Consider the following 6,363-nt stretch of genomic DNA (forward strand, 5'->3'; position numbering starts at 1 on the left):
TTTCTTCTGTAAATCGTCACTGCTTAAATCTTCCTTTCGATCAAGAACATCTACATACATACAATATAATCAAAGATTGTTATGGTTTCTTCAAGTTTTTATCTCTTATCAGACTTCAATACAGCTTTCACATCGCTTCTCATCACTCTCCCTGGCGATCTTTCTACACTGTAAAAAATAATCCAGTGGCTTAGTAAATTTCACAAAAATAAAGAGCTAAATTAACTTAATAAAATCTTTTGAAATCATTTAAGTGATTTTTTGAGTGGATCAGGTTCAAAATTTTTTTTAAAAATGCCTTAAGTGATCACGTGTGCAACTCCGCTGAAAACAAAGGCAATCTGCTTTCCTCAGCAACGACTAGCCACACTCCTCGCAACTCTGCTCTGGTAGCGAACGTAAGTCGGTTAACTTTATTAAAAAGTTAATAGTTATTAAGCATTTCCTAACAATTGTCTTTTACGTCATCTTGAAAAGTTTAACAAGTTTCGCGGCTTAATCGAAGCCACCTGAATGACGGCTTTCCTCAGCAACGACAAGGCCCGCACTCCTCGCATATCCAGGTATGTAATTTAGCCAGCTATGTTTGTAATACTTAATTCAGAAGTTAGTTATTTAGGATTTCCTAACAATTGTTTTTGTATTTTGCATCATCTTAAAAAGTTGAACAAGTTTCGCCGCTTAAGCAAGAGGCACCTTTCACTGAAGGACTGCTTTCCTCAGCAACGACGTGAACAGCATTCCTCGAATATCCTGTAAGTAGTCAGCTTATAACTATGTATATTTGCAATACTTTATTCAAAAGTTGATTAAACGTTGACCGTGTGTACGTGTACACAACAGTGTAGTTTTCTAAGTGTGTGTGTGCTCGCGTCGAGAGTTTGTGTGCGTGTGTGTAGAGTTTGCGTGTATGTGCGTGAGCGACTTTAGGTGTGTCGTTGTGTATTTAATATTTATTTGTTTTAGCATTCAGCAGTATACATACAAGTGTTTCATATATGTGTGCGTGAATGAAGTTTGATTTAAGCCTTAGACGGCACCTCATACATTTTAAAGGGGTGGTAAAGTATGATTTCACTTTTCCAACTTTAGTTAGTGTGTAATGTTGCTGTTTGAGCATAAACAACATCTGCAAAGTTACAACGCTCAAAGTTCAAAGCAAAGGGAGATATTTGCTTTTAAAGAAATCGTTTTTTTAAGGACTACAACAAACGGCTGGTAGGGACTACACGACATTCCTCCGGGTTTAGTGACATCAGCAAGTCTAAAATGTACATAAACCCCGCCCCCGGTAACGCAGTTGAGGGAACAAGTCAAATATTTGTATTTGTAATATTTGTATAGTATTTTGTCACAGAAGTGAGTCAGCTCAAACTTTAGCATCCATATTTTCACATGCAATCGAAAGTCACTCTGTGTGCATCTCACAACAGTTCCTATACAAGCGATTTATAGATTACCATGACAGAATATGCTAATTGAAGATAGTTAACGCCACATCAGCAACATAAATTCATCAACTAACCTTTCAGAGACGTCCTGTTGCATTCTACATGTTGTCTCTCCATCTTTGTCTGACTCCGTTTTGACGTTAAAGACAGAACAGTTTCTGTCATTTTAGTGTGTCTGCATGAGGTAATAGCAGCTGCTAACACACACATGAGCTCTTGAAACCCCGCCCTCTGCAGCAGCTCATTTGCATTTAAAGGGCCAGACACAAAACGGTGCGTTTTTGCAAATCCTCAAAAAGTGAAAACTTTAACATGCTATATAAAAATATCTGTGGGGTATTTTGTGCTAAAACTTCACATACACACTTCTGGGGACATCAGAAATTTATTTTACATCTTGTGAAAATGGCATTTTACCACCCCTTTAATACAATTTTCATTCAGATTCATTGTTAAAGTCAAGTCAAGTCATCTTTATTTATATAGCGCTTTTTACAATACAGATTGTATCAAAGCAGCTTCACAGTGATAACATTAAAATAATACAAAAAAAACAATTTCATCATCATCCACCTTTAAGGCAGATCTATAATATTGTTGAATATTAAATGTCCCCAACTAAGCAAGCCAGAAGGTAAGGCAACAGCGGCAAGGAACCAAAACTCCATCAGGTGACAGAATGGAGAAAAAAACCTTGGGAGAACCCAGGCTCAGTCGGGGGCCAGTTCTCCTCTGGCCAATGAGTGAACAGTGTATGAAGTTCAGAATGAATCAGAGTATTTGTAAATGTATTTGTTTTGTCAGAATGAATCAGAGTATCAGAGTTAAACTGTGTCTGCTGGCGCACCCCTATCCAAAAAGCACAACCAGTTTGATTAATAATGTTACCCTGAGTGAGAAGTGTTACCAGAATTTGTTTTAATTAAGTTTTGTGTTTAATGTATTTTTGTTGATGTTGAAATGGATTTTAAAACATATGGTATCGAAAAAAGTATCGTTAGGAACTGGTATCGAAACTGAGGTATCGAAATTGGCACCGGATCGAAAGATTTTGAACAATACCCAGCCCCAGAGCCATAGAGAGAGAGAGTTGCGACACTCTTTGATGTCGCCGCTATGGCTGTCACGTGGTTCATGTAAGCCCCAATAGTTCCAAAACATACGCTGGCTGTCATGTTATTCTATGGGACAGACAGCAGCGATTGCATTATTGAACGGTAAATATAAAATAAAACACATACCCAAGTACTTTTTCAGCTGTTATTGCATTTTGTTAATATCAGTTTTGCATTTGGAGGGGCAACGAGGTACTGTATATTACTTAGATAAGTTTTAGGCTATATTTTTGGAGGGAAAAGCTTAGTGTTCATGGTCGCATGGGTAGTAGCACTGGCTTTAGCGGCTCTAACTTAACTTTTCCATATCATTCATCTGATGATGGACGTCTCATGATATTTATTTTAGCACAACTGGGCTGTATTAGGCTATTGATTCCCGTGATTTTGCTTATAAATTCCGATTCAGCCATTAGCCTAACGTTACCTTCGTGATCACGCAGAGGTCTGCCGTGGCGGTCCGTTCAGAATTCGCATGGCTGATACAAATGAAGGTTTTCAAATAAAATATTTTTTATTAAACAATGACAGACAACAAAAATGTGTGCTTGTGTGAACAAGAAAAACAAAAACCAGGGGCAGGTGATCCATGAAACAGACAGGATTGGTGATGGCCATAACAATCCTAGAGTTCCAGCATTGTTCCCACACGCCGCTTCACTCAAGACAATAAATGAAAAGTTAGTATATCCCAAAAAATCAATTAAATAAAAGTTGCTATAAAGGTGGTAGCGATTAATTACCGAACTAATCAGATATGCTACCTTCACAGCTGGCGAAGTCACGCTGGCAATGCTAGAAAATTGGTTGAAATAACCAAGATAAAATATAAATAATTACGCTGTGCATATACAAATGAAGACCAGTATAAGCATCGCAAAGGGCCTCTGAAACAATATAGACAGTTGACAATTCAAAAGAGGTCGATATTTCAGCAAGTTACCTCTGGAACAACTCGACGCGCTGCAATGTAAGTGAATGGGGTTCAACGCTCAAATGACAGTGTTTGGAACTAATCCGATCTCCACATCCCGGAAGTAGGCGGTTAAAAGCGCCGCCATTTTTTACAACGGAGGTCTATGGGAGTGTCGCAACTCTTTCTCTCTATGGCTCTGCCCAGCCCTAGATATGGACAACATAAGGTAGTCTTACAACTTGCATCTGCACAAAAAACCTTAACGTTCGTTAACTTGACCGTGCTTGTCGGATGTGGAACTCTTGTTGTGGATGCGCTCCTCCTTTAACCGCGCTCTGAAAAACCAAAGAGAATTTACAATGTTCTATTACAATCATGTTCTCCTCATAATGCTATGCATATGACAGAATGGCGCTGCACTTTACTTTATTTCGCTTTTCTGAAAGGCATGCAGTCTAACCCCTAACTGCGGAACAATTGTCAATAGGTTTCCATTAAAGTCAATGTGTGTATTTTCACTGACTGCAGAATTTTGAGATTTTACCTGTCATATGGTCCGACAGGATGTTTGCTTCTTCAGGTGCTATTTGTTTTGTGTATTTGTCACTTTCTTGTAACATTCAGGTTTGAATGTTAGCTCTAACCAGTTATCTTTATGTAGCAGTATGAGTTTAACTCATAACCACTCTGCGTTCTTTTGGCCAATCAGTGCCATAGCCCTTCCCATAAATACAGGTAGTAGTCTTTCTGCCTGCCCTCTCGCTCGCTGGTGACGGAAGTGCGTCATACTTCCGGGTCACTCACTCGGTGTTTTGCTGCTGCGCGTCCACAGGTAAAGTAGCGACTCTGCTGTCTCTGAACCGATTTCACTGTTATGGGCTGCCGTTATGTTTACTATCCATTGAACGATCGTAGATCTCCGGTTGGCGGGCCAGTCCTTTCCTCTCTCGTGACATTCAACACAAGTGGATGTTAGCACTGAAAGCTGCCTGTACTGTTTGTACCCGTTGAGCGGTTTCCTCCTGGGTGATCTAAACGCTGCTGGATCGGTATGTAGGATACATGATGTCGGATTTATTTGTTTGATTTGGGGTTAATTAATTTTTTTATAAACAACAGGAACGGGGCTGGTTCATCGGGAGATTGACGTCAGTTGCAGAGCTTTATTCACTAGCTGCTGTTTTGCCTGGATTGCTGCTTGTTAAACGTCCATTTTTCTGAACATTGTATTCATAACTGTAACCTAATCTGATTTCTGCACGCCGTCCTGGAGTGTTGCTGGCCTAACGCGCAGATTTGGAACATTGTCATCACTTTACTTGATCGTTACCCGTCTGAGTCGCACTCATCTAACGTGCACGTTTTGAACATTTTTGCACGGAACGTTGCCGATCGCTGTCCAACCGTTCTGCCTTCACGGCTCTTGGGCAATCACGGCCATACGGCTGAATGTGCGAGCCTCTAGCTCGACGTGGGCTAGTATTTTAACTGTTTGAATGCAGCTGAAGGGGTTGGCTCTTTTCAGTTAAAATTTGGGTTAAGTATCTATATTTCTTTTCTATTATTTTGCTTTCAGTTTAGTTAATTTGTATTTCTAGTTTGTTTCTTTATCAGTGATATTGCTAATACATTTAAATATTTTGTTTTCCGTTTTATTATTGGATTTGTTTTCCTTGGCCAAGGTTTCATTGTACTTTACCCTGTTTATTTTGTGTTCTTTTCTTTGTTTACTGAGAAGTGTCTAAGAATTTACATCTATACTTTTCTAGCGTACTGCCTCTTGGAACCATTGCTGGTTCTGGTCGTTTGGTTATTTTGTATTTAAGATTTTCAATTTGTTTTCTTCATTTAAAGATTACATTGATTCTTTCTTTTGTTTGAGTGAATCCCCTGTTGATCGTGTGTTTGTGTCTGTTTCAGTTGCTGAGAGCCGAAGTGGGTGGTGTTGGTGTCCGGGTGGTGGTATCCCCTTCCTGCGTGCTGTGTTGTCTACCCCGTTTTCTTTGGCTGTGTTCACTTGTGTTTTTCAGTGTTTGTGTGTGTGTTCACGTGGTAGCCTTTCCTGGGATTCCTTTGTGCCTTTGTGACTCCTTCCTCCCCCACGGGTAAGCCTCAGCAGCAAGTATGAATGTGTTCTGAATTGTGTTTTAATTAGTGAATAAAATTTGTGATCTCTTTTTAGAAATTGAACCTCGTCTCTGGCTGGTTTGTTTACTTACCTGTGTGTCCTTAAGTGAATCAATAGTAGTGCAATTAGGAACTAAAGAAAATCATTCTCTGGGCGAAACTCCCAGGGTGGCGTAGTCGGTGTTTTTGGGGCAGGTTTCACCTAGATTATAGCCTCCTCAGTACTGTTTTGCTCTCTGTATTGCCACATTTACAATTTGCCTGTAGGATTCAGATGATCTACCCGTCTTTGTACAAGCAGAGTTGGCAGAGGAGGTCATAAAAATCGACATCCTTCGGGAAAATGGGGCAGTCAGCGATGTAGGAGTTGTGATTGAGGGCATCACTGTTGCAGAATTTTGCAATCTATTGAATATTAAGTTGGATGAAAATGTTTCATAGTGTTAATTTCGTCAGACGAGACGAGACGAAATATGTTCGTCAACGACTTTTTTTTCCATGACTAAGACGAGACGATGACGAGACTGCACTACTGTTCAAAAACACTGACTAAGACTAAATTAACATGCATTATTGTTGACGAAAAAAGACGAGACGAAAATGTTTTGCATAAAATAAAAAATAAGATAAAATCTCTCTTCATTTTCGTCTACAATCGTCTCTGCTTTTTCATCAGCTGTTACGCCTTTAAAATATTCCGAATGAGTTCGCGCTGTTGCAAAAAAATAGCCTCCTGGAAGTTCCGGGAGTCTCC

The 6,363-nt window shown here is 39.6% G+C and overlaps 1 long non-coding RNA gene across 1 annotated transcript; it reads left to right on the forward strand.

Moving 5' to 3' along the window:
- The first annotated feature begins 336 nt into the window (after positions 1–336).
- On the forward strand, positions 337–6,024 carry LOC307001700. The gene is made up of 4 exons (XR_013798300.1): positions 337–398; positions 478–563; positions 664–755; positions 5,877–6,024. It is a non-coding gene; the product is annotated as an uncharacterized lncRNA (long non-coding RNA).
- The last annotated feature ends 339 nt before the right edge of the window (positions 6,025–6,363 follow it).

This window comes from Phoxinus phoxinus (genome assembly GCF_949152265.1).
Source record: "Phoxinus phoxinus genome assembly, chromosome: 7".
Lineage (NCBI taxonomy): Eukaryota > Metazoa > Chordata > Actinopteri > Cypriniformes > Leuciscidae > Phoxinus > Phoxinus phoxinus.